At 38.4% G+C, this 19,058-nt stretch overlaps 1 protein-coding gene across 4 annotated transcripts in view; it reads left to right on the top strand.

The window, feature by feature from the left end:
- LOC124165356 (glutamate receptor ionotropic, kainate 2) overlaps positions 1-19,058 on the top strand; it is a 122,693-nt gene that overhangs the window by 12,195 nt on the left and 91,440 nt on the right. For 3 of the 4 annotated variants that reach the window (XM_046542722.1, XM_046542725.1, XM_046542726.1), the window contains exon 1: positions 16,255-16,382. The exons of the other annotated variant lie outside the window; for it this stretch is intronic. The gene's annotated coding sequence lies outside the window, so the exon portion shown is untranslated. Of the gene's footprint in view, positions 1-16,254; positions 16,383-19,058 lie in introns of those variants that run through there. 4 annotated transcript variants of the gene reach the window in all.

The following is a 19,058-nucleotide window of genomic DNA, read 5'->3' on the forward strand; positions in this document are numbered from 1 at the left end:
TGCTGATTGGTCACGTGATCATTCACAGGATCATTAGAGCAAAATAGATGTTCTAATTTTCACTGAATGATCGATCATACGCATGAAGGTTCATTCGCGAATTGCTCCATTACACACGGTGAATGATCATGCCGTGTATAAGCGGCCTTTCTAATGCATTGGAATTGCGCGGTATAAAGATAAAATGTACAGCGTATTTTTTCTCACATTTTTATTTTCTTCCCTCAAAGAATGGTGACAACGACAGCAATAATTAACAAACTGTTTACGAATGACAGCTGTTACTAATACTTCCAACAGAATATAGTTAAGTCCCAAGTATAAATGGTAATTTTAACCTGCACCCTCGTGTAACGGCACTTCTTCAATCGAAGGATTCGAGCGTGATTGAGTGGAATTTTTCCGTGTTGAAATAAATACTTTAATTCTCCATGGTTACGAAATTTACTACGACCTGGGTTTCATTGCTACTACATCATCTTCGAGGCGAATCTTCAATCTTGAATATTATGTGGAAACATTGAAACCAAGGTCGTAATACATTTTATAATCGTGGAAAATTGCAAGCATTTATTTCAATATTCTTCAAATAGATTCGCCCATTCCCAGAACCGGAGTCTGCGCAGAGGCCACCAAGTTTTAAACGGACTGTAAAATACATGCCCAGAAAATGTCAAAGCAATATGAAAAGTTTTGAAGGAGTATTGCGTCACCAAAAAGCCAACTTCGACCGGTGGAGATAGAGGAATACGTCCTTTTCATATCAACATTACAACAAAAATTAAAAGAAGCGGGAGGCTGTTATTTATGGCACAAAATTATGAGAAAGGACATGGTTTATCATCAGTGGAAAATACCGCTCTCTTTCTGTGACGATCATTGGGTGGTTATTATTCCCTTACTTTGAAGATCTATATATATATATATGCTCTGAATTATTTTCATAAGAAATACATGTAAAGTTAGTTATAAAGGCCTTCAGAACTTTTTTGTTTTGCACATTTAAACTAGTGGTAATAGTCTAAACATATATCATTGGAAATAAAAATAAATACAAATACCCATTCTTGCAATCAAGTTTCGTTTTCCCCGTCATTGACGGTGAATTTTGAAGAAAAAAATCCATAAAAATGCTTAAATTTGAGCTTTTTCCGCTTACTGTCTCTCTGACGACCGTCAGTATTGTTTATGTAGTTTTGCATCTCTTTCTAAGGTTATTCGCAATGTTAGCCTAATCGGTTAAGCCGTTTTCGAGTTTTTGCTAGACAAGCGAACAGCAATTGATTTTTGTATGGATGAATAGATGAAGTTGTTACGAAGTTCATCGGGTCATCTAGTCATGTATATTATCATTAAAGTATTGAATATAGCAAAACAAATTTCTTGTTTAGCGCAGAGAAGGTTATTCGATGGCTGGTAGAAGATGTGACAAAGACGCCGGGTAAAGGGGCCCGGGCCCCCCTCTCTCAAAGGTTCAGTACAATAAATCATAATATTTAAACAGCAGACTTTCCCTAATCATCTGTAAGAATAAAATGCAGCCTTGTGCCCTTGCAAATCACTGTTTAAACAATAGCCTCAATTTCGATTTTGAAATTACCAAAAGTTTTTGATACTGGAAATTATTTAACAAAAAGATTATTTAAAGAAATTGTATATATTTCCGACGTCAAAAATGGTTGTAATAAAAGATCAAACGTTAAAATTATAAGCAATTTTATTTTTATTTAATCCAAATTTCACTGGTAACCATGAATTGTATTAGCATAGTTACCATCAATAAACATTGGAAAAAGATACTTTCAAGTCATGTCAAAATTCTTGACTCTTTTTTTTTGTTAATTTACAACTGAATTTTTATTTTTTTGATCGCATTATTGTAAAAAAATTGATGTAACCTTTTATTTTGTTAATGTAGCAAAATTATATACTCATTTTCATTTGAAGCCCTGATTATGGTTTATAAATAGGCCGGAGTGCCGGAAAAAATTGAATTTCAATTTAAAGAATTACACTCCAAGATTCAAATTTAATATATAAAGAGTGCAGTGTGCGTAAGAGATAACTAGCGCGCTCATCGGCAACCATGCCCTTGTGGCAAAGATTTGATTGGCAAAATCTGAGATTACGTGATGAATCCTGATGGGGCTGATTGGCTCACGTCAGTGCGACGATAGCGCGTTATTTTTCATGTTGCTTATTTGAATAGGGTGGTTCCCTTCATCAGAGAAAAAGAAAGGCATTGATTGCGATTCGTTACCCACCATTAGTGTATTCATAATATACAAATTGTTTGGTTTTAAAAATACCGGTTTAGACGAATGGCAATGGTCAATTTTAACCCCATTTGAAAAAGTCCAGATTGGCGCCCATGCGATGCCACTCCACGTGACGTCACAGGGACCTAGTTTCTATACGAGTAGATAGGAGTTTTATATCGTCTGAGATTACTAATGCATGCATGAGTCACAGAGCTCAAGGAAACCTCTTAAAAATCACATATTAAAACTGGCCAAGATCGGAAAGTTTTCTTCGTTTGATAAGGTATTAACAATCCTTATTTAAGCCAAGCGCTACCAGCTAGCAAGGTTCTCTGCTACCTGCTAGCAGCCTGCATCCTAGCGGCGATCATAGCCTCGCCCCAAGGTCACCTCACTTGCGGCAGCGGGAACCAGAACGACGTCACACGGAGTTTTCCCGGCATTCCTACTTAGCCGTCGCGTTTTCGCGCGCTTGAAAATTTTCACTTTTCATTTAATCGCGAAAAATGGATATCGTTATTTAAAAATCTATAAGCGTGAAATTCGTACTCCAGGATTATAATAATATTTCGATTTAGGCAATAAGAAAATAATAGGAAACCACCCTATTGGAATTTTTATGCCCAATAAATTGAATACTCGCGAAGAAGCAAAAGTGTTAGACTTTAATGAAATATTTTGATTGGTACTTCATTTGATAACTTTTTTCATTACCGTTTACGATATGGTAGTTGAGGTATCAAACCTGTCATTGTTTTGGCTGTTGCGCAGTCAACATGCAAGCTCTTATATTTATTAGGTTTGAGGATCAGTGTCCCTCTCGAGCCTTTCATAGTATTGCCTTGCCAACGCAATTGCTACCACGACTTTTCTCCTCCCTCTCCCATGATGGAGCTGCCGGTACGCGTATAGAAACATCTAGATAAATAATAAGCGATATTGTCTTTATTAGTGACATTTAATGTAAATGGTTTAAGAAACAGCATTTCATTCACCGTATAGCATGCATCAGTGCCTATCAATTTCCAATTGACCCATTGGTTTCGAAGTTTGCAGAGGTTTGCGTTGTTTGCAACAAATCCATAAATTTTGAGGTATAAACAATGAGTTTTTGGAAAACTGTCAACACTGTCGGCGTCAAAATGATGTGCCGCTGTACTTCGCAAATTTATATATGGACTTCAGTACATGCCATAATAATGAATTATACGTCATTTTAAAGTAAATTTTATTATAAATTCTTATTTATTTTTTGTTTCATGAAAAATACAAAAATGTAGACACGCGCAAGACCGTAGCCAGGGGGGGGATCAAGGGGGATTGATCCCCCCCCCGAAATGAAAAAAATTTAGATATTACCTACTGTATGCTCGCTCTGTGCTCACATGACGATCTTATATAGCGGCGCAATGACATCTAGCAGTGAGTGGTGATAGTACGTAGTATCACTACTCACTACTAAATGTCAATAGATAGCACGTACTACGCCAACTACGCAAGCAACGAAGCTTCGGGGTCGTGTTCGAATTGAATTAAGGAAAAGTCGATAGGCTTAGAGATTCCAAGTATTCACAAACTTCTAAAAATCTTCGCAACACTGCCTATTTCCACATGTACTCCTGAGAGGACTTTCTCTCCTCTAAAACGCCTCAAAACGTATTTATGAAACTCTACAGGCCAAGAAAGACTAAGTGGTTTGGCTTTGATGTCAATCCACCGCAGAATTGACATCGACCCCGAGGAGTTAATTAATTTGTTCACTACAAAGAAAGCTAGAAGGCTAAAGTTAATTTTATAATAATATATTTGTATTTTCCTTTAAGGTTTTATAATAAATGTGTATATTTAACTGCATTCGTTATTTTATTTATCTTATAAAAATAATTTTATGTTTGTCTACTTTTCCATCAAAAATGTAGACACGCGCAAGGCCGTAGCCAGGGGGGGATCAAGGGGGATTGTTCCCCCCCCTGAAGATGAATGCTGTAGACGGAGTAGTTTTCCCTAGGTTGAGTTACAAAGTTCATGAAGTTGACAAAACGGCTAATCTGATGGTGCGCGGAGTCAGTTATTGCACTCGCGTGTCTACATTTTTGAATTTTTCATAAAACAAAAAATAAATAAGAATTTATAATAAAATTTCCTTTAAAATGACGTATTATTCATTATTATGGCATGTACTGAAGTCCAGATATAAATTTGCAAAGTACAGCGGCACATCATTTTGACGCCGACAGTAGATCTGGCTTTCTTTTATTAAAATTGCAAAATTACTGGAAAGAAAACTATGGGAGTACCAAGCGTTCAAAGTTGAGCAACATCATTTTATGCGTACAAATACAGGTACTCTTTCGAGAAATAACTACATAATAACGATAATTAGACGTAGTACTTCAAACGCATGCCAAGAATTACTGTAACTTAAATTAAACACTTAAATATGACTAACCATGGATACAAAATCATCCTAAGATAGAAAACAACAGCTAAAATTCACTCAACTAATAGTTCACGTGTTAACACTCAATTAAATGAACCAAAATGGCTGCAGAAGATGATAAATAACAGGGTAATATATTTATAATACTCTGTGATGGTTGACAGCAACTCCTAGACCCAAAAAACCCCGAACCTCGATCTGACTCGGCCCCCGTTCTACCCCGTGTTCCCCAGTACAGGAATTACTATGGAGCTGAAGAATTTTTAAAGTAGATGATCCAATGTAGAAATAAATTCTCTTTCGTTTGCATTTTGTTGCATTGAAATTGATTTCTCCGTTTAGACGGTAGAGCTACTCAAACTCGGGTTTCTTGCTTTCTTTTACAGACAGTGGGAACTGTTTATGAGATCGGAGGATCGCCGCTTCTGGACGTAAACATTTACGCCCCCTTTCTCACTTCCTCATTGAGGCAGTTGTGTCAACATCAGCTCCGACCACTTAAATATCACTGTTTATGTTTTTATCCGAGGAATCAACTCCTTAGGGTAGGGTTTAGAGAGGGCGGGTAGCTAGCGCCCTCTTCGGCAAGCACCAGTACCCATCATGTATATCACGTGACTTGGGAATTTAATCAACAATGAGCCCGCGAGAAAATTTAGGCGCATATTGAATGAAGTACAGCATATGAAAATATTTTTAGGTTTAGTCACCTATGAAAGGTCACGAACTTTCCTTGAATGATCTGTCTGGGCAGCCAAATGCACGGAATTAGTGTACCATTCTCTAGAGGCCTGTTTATACGGTTACATTCACCCGTATGAGTTAATGTCTAGTATGGACGTGTGAATCAACACGAAAATGCGCCGAGTAACCACCCAACTGGTGCGAATGCATGTAAAGAAAATTTAACCTTTTCTAAAGGCCTAGTTACACGGTACGTTAACACGTACAAGTTAATGAAGAACCTGTAACCGGTGTAACACCCGAAAAGAATTTTTCCAATTTTAGAAATCGGCCCAAAATGAGCCCATTTTCCATAACGTGTTAGAATTAAATTTAAATAAACTAGGCTTAACTATTACGGTACGTACATTTCAAAAACCCTAACCAACATTGAATATTCCAAAAGAGAGAGACGTTGCCATTCGGAAAATTAAAAGGACGAATAAACTTAAAACGAGGGAAAATACTTAAAGTAAAAGATATCGAAATTCGAGTTATCAGGGTTCTAATGTTGATCATATGACTGTTCTAAAATGCTTAAAAAACTTAAAACTCACTTCTTATAAAATTTCCCGTGGCAAGATCCCTGGTTTGGGCCCCCCCAATATTTTATGTAAGTCGGCATCCCTGATTCTACCTAAGTGTTGTAGAGATTTGAATGACTTAAAAATAAACCAGGAAATAGAACCTGTTCTAATTTGGTTCATGCATTCGTTGAGGTTCCGTTCCGGTCCACCAAAATCATTCATGCAAACGTACATTAACTCGTGCACGTTAATGCACCGTGTGACCAGATAGGACCAGATCTTAATTTGGTTTATGCATTCGTCCATGTTCCGTTCCGGTCCACAAAAATCGTTCATGCATTCACATATTAAGTAGTAACTCGTACGTATTAATGAACCGGGTAAACAGGCCTTAATAGTGTGCAAGTCACGTGTCCCAAAATCACGTTACCATTATTGAGCCGCTCGCGGTATGTTGGGACCAAAGTAGTGATGTCACCCACCCTATACCAATTGTAAGTAGTCCTTACTCCAAGATCCCTTCATAATATGGTTTTCATCTTATTTTGTTAACTCGTGACTCATTAGACGTGTAGCGGTAGTGGTCTAGGGAACTCCTCACGAAAAAATATTGATGTTAGTATCATTATTTTGCCCTAGCAACGCATCGATTGTTTTCGCGATCGAAGGGTCGCTGTCCCAACAGATGCACGGGATTCTGCGAAGTCGGGACGGGGTTCGCTAGGGCGATGCAGGGCGCGTGGTGTCACGGAGGGGTCAGGGGATATCGGGAGTTGAGGATTGGAAACCCGATAATAGCGAATTGCGTAACTGCGAGGCGAGAGAGGCGCAGAAGCCAGCATCTCGGAAAGAATGCGTCATTCGCTGCGTTTTTGTTCTTTTGGGATAGCTGGTGCGATATATTCTTCACTTCGCGGTTTTGTCACGTTGGGTAAACATATCCTTCAATTCACGTTTTCGGTGCACGAGCAATATAGACGTATATTTCAAGCTAGCCGTCCCAAAGGAGAAAACCGGAATACAGCCCGCAGATATAAAGGGAATAACTTAGGAATCTCCTGAGATTAGCCAAAAAATTGATTTCGTTAATTGTTAAACTGTTATTACACTCTCTGCAATGCATAACGCGGGGCATACCGGTATTTAATTCAATCGTCGGCGTGGTGACCCTGTGGAATTTCATTACGTATTAAATAAAGCACAAATTTGATCATTGTGTCTGCAGGAGTTGTAGTTTACGACTTGCATTGAGTATTTAAAAAAATCTTATTCAAATGATATTAAATCAACGATCAACGTTCAATTAACTGAGATCTGACAGAAAAATGCATTTTTTCATTAAAAGAAAACATTTTACGTTGGTTTGAAATTATTTTCATCTGAGTAATCATTTAATTGACGTTTCATGCGGACTAATATTTAAAATTAAATATTTAATATAAATTAATATTGCTGCATCTGCATTTTGACCGAAACTGCCTGTGGCCTGAAACTTTTGCTAAAATATTTTCATCGATCAGTGGATATTTGCACTCATGTATTAGTCTTATATACTCCGTTTTTTCTTTGCGATGTGAAATATTATTTACGATTGACGTCGACGAATGCTTTTGGATTTTATACCTCTACAATTGTAATTTGTCCAAAAAAGTAGGATTTACGGATACTAAATATTTTCATGCTAGTTATTTTACTTATGAAATATTCTGATTTACCTCAATTTCTCTTGATTTGAGGAGTTAGCGCTTACTTAGCGATGACTTAATAATTTAGATTGTTTCGAAGCGGCTGATGCTTTCACTGAGCGTTCGTAATTTATTACTCATATTGCGGTCACGGGTATTACAATAATTACAATTTTGTAATTACAATATAGGTTATTGTATCCAGTTTCCAGTATATATGTTCATCTTTTTTTCTTTCGTGCGTCGTTTTTTTGCGCCATCATAGCCTGTCTACCTGTTTATAGCCTGTTTTTGCACCACTTGACTTGATAAACCAGGTGCTCCCCTATCCTAATATGCAATGAAGTGTACAATGGAGGATAGTCCTGTTGGCAACCAGTTACGTTGTCTCTCGTCGCGTATTTAAATGGATTTCATAAAATCTCCTCTCGCGTCGCTGCTGGCAGAGCGATCCAAATTTCCTAAATAAATAAGCTATAACTAAGTGTTGTAAAGTAAAATTTATATTTCTGCCTCGCTTAAGTTCGCCTGCGGCCTTTTCTTGTCAGTCTACCGGTTCTTACAATTTTTTATACCGTTTTTTCTTTAAAGATCGTTTTTTTCTGTGATATCTAACCTAATTAAATTGAATACTAGGAATACTTAAATGTCCTTGGCTTCCAAGATTTCTGACTGTTGCAAGGTGTGGACTAATGGCTACCACAATGACTTTGGTGCCATTAACAAGTTTATCTGCGATATTTAAATTCGTCATTACCATCGATTTTTTGACCCGCTAATACCCCAAAACGGTATGGGCATAGAAACTGTCGGCAACTCTAATAGATGGAAATTTTAGCGATTCGACAATTTTTCCAAGGGTTACAGTCGATTCTATGACTTTTTCCGTATCTCGTATCGTTCACTCCAACCATTTGTACGAATCAGTCTGTCAGTCAGTGATCGGATATATCGGATCGGTTTTATATCGATACTTCAACTGCACAAGTGCTTAGATATCGCCCACCGAATCAAATCCGCTCATCTAGTAGCCCAAAAATACGAATGCGCTCAGCTGGCAGTGGTCGGAGCGTAAACGCTCACCTCCTATTCCCCAAACTTCGGAGATGAGCGTTTACACTCCGGACACTGCCAGCCGAGCGGATACGTATTGTTGGGCTACTAGATGAGCGGATTTGATTCGGGTAGCGATATCTGAGCGCTTGTGCAGTGGAGGTGTCGATATAGTATATCGATACACTTTACGAAAAATTACAAATAAGTTAAAAAGTGTTTCTATCAGTTTTATTTCGGGGTAAACTGTGGGACTAGATAATGTTTAAACATTTTCGTTAATGAATGACAAAATGTGCGTTCAAAAAATAGGCAAAAGCCATTTTCTTGATCTAAGTAATTGTTTGCAACTTGTTGTGGAAGATGAATTCTGTAGACATAGTAGTTTTCCCTATGCTGAGTTACAAAGTTCACGAAGTTGACAAAACGGCTAATATTACGGTGCGCGGAGTCGCTTATTGCGTTGGTGTGTCTTCATTTTTGATTTTTCCATAAACAAAAAGTACATCGAAATTAAGAAAAAAAATGGCATATTATTCATTATTTTATCATGCGCACAAGCCCATATATAAATTTTCAAAGTACAGCGGCACATCATTTTGACGCCGACATTTGTAGCCCTAGTAGTACTAGATGAGCGGATTTGGTTCAGTGGGCGATTGCTGAGCGTTTATGCTGTGGAGGTATCGATATGTAGATGATTTACCCTATTGTGGATTTTCAATGGTATTCTTCGCGAGTGCTAGTACGGAATACGGAAGTATTGGAAATACACAATGAGAATAACTGTTTGAAATAAGATGAATTCCTCAAGGCCATACTCTCTGTAGTGGGCGAAGAAGGGGCGGACAGGAAAGGGAAGGGTAGGGCGTTGGTAGGTTAGTGAGGGCTTCAGTAGGGTGACATACAACAAATTTAAACAAAAAAACGATAAAACACGCGTGCATGCAAGCTCACTCTCTAATCTTTCCTGTCCCACCTTTTTCGCTCAGCAAAGAGTTCGGCCTTGTGGAATTCATTTTATTTCAATTGTTTAACGGTCGTAGAACGTTCACTTAACTACAAATTGTATTCTATATCTATAATTGTATACGTGTGAAAAGGGATGCCTGTTTGCCTGTCCGCTATGCTTTTTCCATATGATGCACGGATTGCTACCAAAGTAAGTACGTAGGTGCAGCTCATGCTCTCAAATTTTGTAGTGCTAATTCTGGTTGTGCCCCACGCGTCCTTTTTGTTGTTTTCTAATTACCGTTTGTTACGTCACGTGTCACAACTCCTGTGGTGAGTCATCCTACAGGGTAGGCACATCTCTAGACACGCTCAAAGGGAAAAGAAAACTCAAAGGATTCTTCACTTAATTATCAATCCTCTTGGAGCAAAAATTTTTGCTGGGGAATGCGTTCACACGACGTTTCTGGAACACACACGCACGCACACACATAACGATCAATGTTAGGGAATTGGATACGAGCTGATCCCGTGCGCAGTGTACCAAAATCGTTTTTTCCATCACTCGCTGTTACACATGTAGCATATTGTACACCATCATCGTACCTGCTTTGTTCCTTCACCTAAAAATCCTGCATGTTACCACGAATTCAAAGTTCCGAATTTCCCACTTCTCTGGATCAGGGGCGCAGCTAGAAATTAAGGAGCTAAAAGGCTAGGGGGGGGAGGTTTAGGCGCAACTAGACCTGGGGTGTGTGGTATACCCTCCAGGATAAGCGGGAGGTGGGGGAGCCCTCTCCCAGAAATTTTTTAAGATAAATGGTTCAAAATGGTGAGTTTTATGGATTTTTGAGGGATATTTTATTAGTCCATAGACTCTCCCATAAGTATATTAATCAAATTAAGTAAAATGGATTAAACATAAAAGTTTCTCTGAGCTCTGGGGGGGGGGGATTTATCCCCCCCCTTCGCTGCGCCAGTGTTCTGGATGATCTCCTACCCGAGCAACTCCGGGCAGCCTGCTAGTTTATGAAAATAAATGGATCGCTCTATGCTCGTCGCCACCCTGCGGACATGTTAGATTTTACCGATTAAATGAGCCAAAGTGGCAACACAAATGAAGCATCTGCGGGATGACCACGTCTATGGAAGAGAACGTCCTTGGGAAAAATAAAACCTCGTCTATGTCCGTCCCGTAGAGGTTTTTGAATGTGGTCTTTGTCGCGGTCTAATGGGCGATGGTAGTCCAACACTAGATCGTTTGTCTGACCTCCGAATAGTGGCGATAGCGGAAGGAATGCGCCCTCTTGGGGTCACTCGATCTCCCCTCCTCCCCCTTGGGGCGAATATCAACAGCGATGGGAATTTTTATGGGTTAGTTTTTTGATTTATTTTTATCAAGTACTTTGCCGGGGACTCCCCGCCTGTGATATCGCCGTCGGTCATGTACGCAGTAGGTGCGTCACAGAAGGCGATCCTCATATGAGTACCATAATGACATTATTCGTGAATAGAATTGTTATGCATCAGAATGCAAATGCTAAAGCTTTTCTATGATGACTGTATTCTGTGAAATTCTCATATCAGCACCATAAAGACCATAATTTTCATCAGTAGAATAATTATGCATCAGAATGCAGCAAGCAGAAAGCCTGTAAATTTGATGACAAGTATTTTCTGTGAAAGACACTTAAGTGAAACGTAGCCTGTTTATAGCAACGATATACATATTACAAATACTGAGATTTTGTTGTAATCGAATCACTGTAATAAAGAGCTATCAAATATAGCGCTTACCTCGATCACCCTATAAATAATAAATACAGGAAATTTTTTCTCTACAGTCGCGATGATAAACTTAAAACATGCGTTTAAAGCCTGAATCACACGATCATTTTTTCCCATCCCTTCCGAGGGACAGCTCCATCGATCGTTCCAATGATGGCGAAAAAAGACAGTTTCACACGATTATTTTCCGCGATGGCTTCAGAGATGGAAATACCATCCCTTTGCCCATCTATTTGCATTCCTTTTTCTATCCCTTTTTTTCTTCACTCGGCACGTCCCTTTTTCGTCACTGAAACCATCGATGGCATTGTCCTTCAACCAATCAAAGCGCACGGCCGCTTACAGCGATTGTAACTCCGCGCTCGGATTTAATTGAACAACAGTTATATGTACGGAAAGTGACGGAAAAAGCTATGGAAAAAAGGGACGGTGGGAATGATCGCGTGATTCAGAAAATGATGGGTCGATCGATCACTCTTTTGGTCCCTGAAAAGCTATCTCTTGGGTAATCATTCTGAGAGATGGAAAAAAATGATCATATGATTCAGGCTTAAGATAAAATTGGATCTCAGAAATCGTAGGATTTATAGAAAATTGACGTTTCAAAAATGTAGCCATAAATTTGAACCTCTATCATGTAGTCGCTTAGTTCGTGTGCTCAGGCAAAAAATTGTCCCATTCAAGGGAAGCACTAGCCGCATCACGTGTTTACAACCGTTGAGTGTATTGCCTAAGTTTGATTGTCAATGTTTACGTTAGATATTATCGTCTCCTAGAAATGGTGAGCACATGTCACGGTCAACTTAGCGTCTCGGCGTGGAAATTAAATTCTAAACCGTCATGGAAAATTAGCTCATTCGCTAATTTTTAAAATTGGAATAAATTCTTTTCGGGAGTTACACCGGGTCAGATGGTCCATGTTGGCCGAAGTTTCGTAAGAATTCTTATCTGGCATCCTCAGGGCTGAGGTAAGATGACCATTATGAGGACGATATCGTTCATCGTGAACGATTTCTCAGATTTCCCTGAGCAATATGATTCAAATCATGCCGTTCGTTATAGTCGTTCATTCTGAATTATCATGAAGAGAATGATTTAAATCATTATAGTAATTGAGGGGAAGCCAAGGGGTACAAGTTATTTCTCTTTTCCATACAGAGGTACAGATTTTATGTATAAAAAACAAACGAGATCAATTAGATACTTAGTAGTGCATTTGATTTTCCACTCGATGTCAGCGCAGAACAGAGAATTACTCGTTTCCCTTGGCAACCAGGTTTTTGTTTATTTATTCTAACAATTAACTTTACCTAACTCTGTTGAGAAAAAAATCACTTGTACCCCTTGGCTTCCAACCCACTCATTTAAAATGAATCAATCATTTTGAACGATTCGTTCACGAAAGAAAACTCTATCTATCACGTGGTCTATATATTTGCCATTTCCTTACCCAAATCTTGGCCCCAGGCTTAGAAGCTCGCTCCTACGAGTATTGGTCGAAATGTTATCGTGCGAACCTCTTCTAGGGATCTGTGATGGGGTCATGTATATGTGGGGTGGAGCCTCTTTGATATCTCCTCTTGATCTTCTAAATAACCTTCCTCCTCAACCCTGCTCCAAAGGGCTCTCATCCTCGTGTCGGGGCATCCACCGCGGTTATAATGAGCACCTGAGCACCCAGCTAATTTTATCCGAGCGAAAGGCTTTTTAATGGGAAGTTGTTATATGGTTATTGCCTAATATAACCCCTTATCCGCAGCCGACCGACCCAACCTTTACCCTCTGGATTATCTCCAATTTACATGTAATTACTCTCCTAATCTACCGTGTGGAAGTGGATTTATATGGTAGACATTTTGTTAATTACCGCTGCCCGTCCCCCTTCCCACGTTGATTCTCTTACTTGAACTGCGTGGAAGACTATTGCGTATACCTACATGAACCCTATTCTCCTCTATCCCTTTCCTCGCTTAGGTACAATACAAATTCGAGCATCATAGATTTGTTCCGAGAATATTTATGCCTCGCTTCAGGTGATGTTTTTTTTTTATAGCGCTGACGTGACAACAATGGTTCCCAACAATGTAATTTTATAAAAATTATTATGGACGCGTCAAAATTTGCTAAACAATTCCTAACAATGTAAAATCAGGAAAGCGTTGCCAGGCGTTTGTTACAAAACATTACCCGGAGCTAGGCTCGAGAGACATTTGTAGGTGTTATCAACTTACAATTAGTAAATAGTGAGTATGAATACATAATAGTTTTTAACGTCTATAATATATCGATACCTCCATTGCACAAGCGCCCAACAATCGTCCACCAAATCTATTCCGCACATCTAGAACTACACGGGCTACTACATGAGCGGATTTGATTCGGTAAGCGATTGTTGAGCGTCTGTGAAGTGGAGGTATCTATGTTTATAATTTTAATATATTATGTATAATAAATATAATTTTAACATTTATAACGTGTAAAATAATTGTATAGTACCTATTATTATGAAAATTATTATAGACGCGTAAACAATTGCCAAGTAAGAATGCCCATCAATTTAGGGTCAGGAAAGCGTCGTGACGCGTCGGGGCTATTACAAAACATCACTGGGTTCGAAGCCCGAGAAAATATTTTGGCTAATACTAACTAAATAAATAAGGATATAATTTTATTAGATGAAAATACTATGGCTTCTACGCGTTCATGTATAATGTGACTCAGGCTCAACAGTAAAGAGATCTAAACTATTATGGTACAGAATTTAAGAAACCCAAACCAACATTGAATATCCCAAAATAGTAAGATGTTGCCATTTGAGAAATTAAAGGAATTAATAAAATTAAAACGAGAAAACTACTAAAGTTAATGGCTAGAATTTTAATTGCCGTCTGAAAATAAAAAAAAGAATATTTCCGCAATATCTTGGTCGAAACAGGTTCATCTCAGTTCGAGACATTACCTGGAAATAACGCGCATGGAAAACGTTTATTCTACCTAAGTGTTTTAGAGATTTGAATGAACGCGGTATTTCATGGATCTCAGGTTAAACTCATTTTTTGATGGTCCTTATTTACGCGATGCGGTTATCGTTGTTAAAAGTCGAACTGATTGTTAATGACGTTGCACCGAGAAATGGAGGAAATGTCTTTTTCTTTAAAATCTAAAAAATGCTATCCTAATGTTCAGTGTTGAAAATGAAGGGTCATATGAGAGACTGGGAATAAGTAAATTCAGTAATAAGTTTATAACTGTTTATAAGAGCTTAATAACCCGTATAATCTTTTACTTTTCTAAATCTTGATTGTATGACTCCTTAGGAAGAAGGGTTGTCTTAAATTTTTAGAGGAAATAAAAAGTTTTAAATGGTAATAATATTACCGATAACTTCTGGCTTAACTTTGTGAAAAATTTCTATCACGGAAAGTGAAAGAATAAGACTTTTTTGAGGTTCACTGGTATATCTAAAAAAATGGGCGACGCCGGTTTCATAACCTCGATACATTTTCGGGTTTCTTCAGATTAAAACTTCTTCAGGTAGACCTGAATATGTAATTAACTATGTTACGAAACCGGGATCATGCCTTTTTTTAATATACTAGTGAACCTAAAAAAAATTCATTCTTTTATTTTTCATAATGCTATTAATATTGAAAAGCAGAAAAGTTTCTCGGGTTTTCCACCGGTTGATGTTCTCCATGTCTCCCGACGTTTCGAGCAGCGTCTTGCTGTTCATCCTGCTGAGAATGAATAGGATGATGAGTACCCCCTGCTAGAATCGTCGGGAGACATGGGTAGCATAAACCCGTTGGAAAACCCGAGAAACTTTTCTGCACCTGATACCCTGGTAAAATCTAAGATAATGCAATATTGACACCAAACTTCTCGGAACACATTCATTTAATCAAGAGCGAAGCTATGTCACTTTTAGGTCTCCTCTACCGCTGCACAGAAATAGCCGATCCCACAGCTTTAAAATCATATTTCTCGGCATTTATCCTTCCAGTCACCGGATATTGCTCTCCCATATGGTCCATCGCAGCCCCCTTTAACCTCACCTCTCTTGACAGTATAGCAAGCTTCTTCGCCAGAATCGTAAGACGCAGAGTTCCCCACTTACGTGACATGTCCACCAGCTCACTCTTATCTTCCCTATTAATGACTGATATCTCCCAACAAAGAATTAAAACAGACTTAAAGCTTATTCACAATATTCTAAATTCACACATTGATTGTCCTGATTTGCTCTCAATAATTAATTTCAGAGTGGCTTGCCGACCCACTCGTACACATTCCTTACTCCATACGCCTATCCCTAGACTATCCCTCGTTAAGCGCTCACTCCAACACCGCCTTTTCTCCTTGCTCAATTCATTACCAGGCAATATTGACCCGTTTTTTCTGCCCTTAAACTCATTTATCAAACTCGCCATGTCCCATTCCTCGGCTAATAAATAAACCTCCCTCTCCACCTCCCTTTCCTCGTGCCTTCTATTTTGTTCTTTACTATCTTATGCCACTGCTCTCTGTTCAAATTTTTTATGTTAAAATGTTATGTTTGTTACTGCGTCACTTTAAATTGGCAGAAATGCTGTATGTGAGCAACTCCTTAAATAAAATAAATAAATAAATAAATGTGTCGAAGCCAATTGGAGTGGGATAGGGGTCTAACAGAGTGATATTGTCCGTGGTGGTGGTTTCTTTGTAATTAGAAAAATAGAATTCTATTAAGCTAGATAACTTGTGCGAGGAGGTGGCACCACTTGATCTTAAGAGGATGAAGGAGGGGAGTGGAGGGGATTTTGGTATCGCTTATTCCGTCGCCAATCGCGGGTAGTATTCAACATTCCGCCTTCGCGATTAGCACGACCGAGGAAGCGCGCCTTCATCTGAAAGAGAAGCGATTGGAAACGATCGCGCACTTTGGCAAAAGAGACGAAGAGGTTCCACAATTCGGGTGAGTCCCTTGAAACCCTCTCCCGTCTTTCTCTGTACGAATCGGATTATATTTTTTATTCCACGGCATTCTTTGCCTGTGTTGTAATTTGTAGCCTGTCCGTTGAACACAATGTCCCGACCAAACTGAAACTAGCCCTTTTCCTGACATCGATGAGAAAAATTTTGTGGACCAGGAATCAAAGCGCGGACCTTTGGCATTCCTGACCAATTCGCTATCGAGATTCCCAATTTCCTGTGGGAATTATCGGAATTATAGCACCACGTTGCCATCTTCCGAGAGAGCTTCAAATGCGTTTTCAGATGCCTTTACGCTAGAAAATCATGGCATTCACTGTGAGGCTCAGTATATTCCTCGAGCCTTCTACTTGTGAACATCTTTGATTTACTTACTAGTGCGCTCTTTGAGAACTACTCTTTCATTTATTAACTTCAGTTTACCTCACTTGGATTGCTCTCAAAGTTGAGTTGTCTGTCGTAGAAGCATTTCTGATATTTTATGGCTCTATTTTGCTTTTGTTTACTAAGCCTCGGCACAAACATGAGCCTTGATAAAATTGTCATCGAAAACCAGGAACCAGGATAGTGTAGTGGTCGGCGCAGCGGCGCAGAAGCCGGAGTGCGTAGTTTGATTCCCGGCCCTGGGCAATTTTTTCGATTGAAATTAATGTGAATTTCACCACATTTCATTGCGGAAGGACTGGAATATAGCACAAATTTTACTCTGTATGAGATGCAAGTTTGAAACTTAAAGAATATGGAGCGAATGTGTATTTCTAATATGTGTCCAACTGCTCTCAAATAGCTGTTATCAATAAATGATTTTAGATTTTCCCGGTGAATTGAATGTGATTTTTTTCTCGGGCTTCGCTACGGGTGATATTTTGTTATAGCGGCTACGGGTCAAGGAGCCCAACGAAGTAACAATAATAATAATTATAGACGCGTCGACAAATGCTATAACAATTCCCAACAATGAAGGGTTAGGAAAGCGTCGCGACGCGTATGCACTGTTACGAAACATCACTCGAAGCTCGCTAAACATTTATGGCTGTTATCAAGTTTGTGTACAGTGAGTACAAAAACTGAAACGTCATAGTATCTTTCTGAATTTCGCCGCAATTCATCTCATTTGCAAATCTTCTGCTAAAATACAGAACTCCACGAAAACCAGATAGTTCTGCGAGTCAATCAGTAGAACGCATCCTATCCTCGTACTCAAGGGCACCATTTTTTTCCACGCTTTCATCAGTTCTTGACGTGGAAGACCGGCCCGGGCGTTGAATATCTTCGACATGTTGATCGACATGTTGCCGCGTATAAATCGCGAATGCAACTCGCCCATAAGTTAGATATTCTCTGTTCCTATCTCCATCCAGACTGCACACCTTGTAGAAATAACCCAGGAAGAAGTTAACAGTGTAGGTTAATTAGGTTCTCGGATAATTATTCCGAATGATTATTCGGAATCCAACTATATTAAAAAAAAATAAGATAAACAGAGCACGACACTTTTCAGAGGAATACGGTGTTATCGCATGTGCAAAACATCTCTTTTCTATGGCAACAACGGTATTTTTTCACTGACAAATATTTCCTTGAGAACTCTTGTGTATAATGCGGGATCTGTCTAAGAAATTCTTTAAGATGTATATATCACCCGTGGAGCATATCTTTCTTATCATAAATAATTTGGAATCGCAAGGAATTATTAATGAGAGCTTATTTACATTGCTACTTCCAAGATTCACTACCCCAATAGGTGAGTAAGAATAATTCCTATTTAAGTTCCAAAATTGAAAATATCTTACCAATTTCGTGAACTACGATATTATCATTTCACACTTTGGATTTAAAGTATCTTTTAATTTCGGAAAAAAAAGATGAAGTACTGTAGCTTCCTATGCATGCGGCTGCCGGGATATATAATTGAGAATTAAGGATTAGTAAACCTAAACTGTGAATCAAACTAAGCTCCTCCGCTATTTACGTCAGTTTGAAATCAGGTACATAAAGTGAAAAACAAATCTGAACCTCCGGGTCAAAGGTTTGATAGAAATAGTAAGTTTTGCTTCTGAATTCTTGCTTTTGCTTCTTGAATTTGCTTCTCTTTGAATCCAGCTACGTAATCCAGGTAATGATTGGCGATAGTATAACGATAGTTTCTTTATGTATGCCACGCCATAGTAATAGTGCAATGATATTGTATTCTACGAAAATAAGTATTATGGTACGTCGCGTCGTTCAATGCCTAAAATATGCAGCCACTGCAAGATTAAATGTTTAACCGTTATAAATATTGTTGTGACGTTATTATAAGTATTGTTTTGACCTTTTTGTAAATTATTCTTGTAAAATTATTATAAATATTGTTGTGACATCAATTTAAACAATTTAAATCAAATTATTTCTCCCCCAATAATAATTACGATTCTACCACTAAAATCTCAAAAATATGATGATGAATTTATATCACTCCAATGTAAAATGTAAAGGGAATCGCACTACGTTTTTGTGGTTGAAAATGAAGTATTTTATTTGTGAAATTTAAACGTTGGGCCATGAGTTAAAGCAGGGTGGTTTATTTTATGCATTTTAATTATGATACAAACGGGAAGTTTCAAAAATTATTTTTTTAAATTTATTTTTATTTTTCGTAACTATTTTTGCTTGAATA

Source organism: Ischnura elegans, chromosome 9, assembly GCF_921293095.1.
Source record: "Ischnura elegans chromosome 9, ioIscEleg1.1, whole genome shotgun sequence".
NCBI lineage: Eukaryota > Metazoa > Arthropoda > Insecta > Odonata > Coenagrionidae > Ischnura > Ischnura elegans.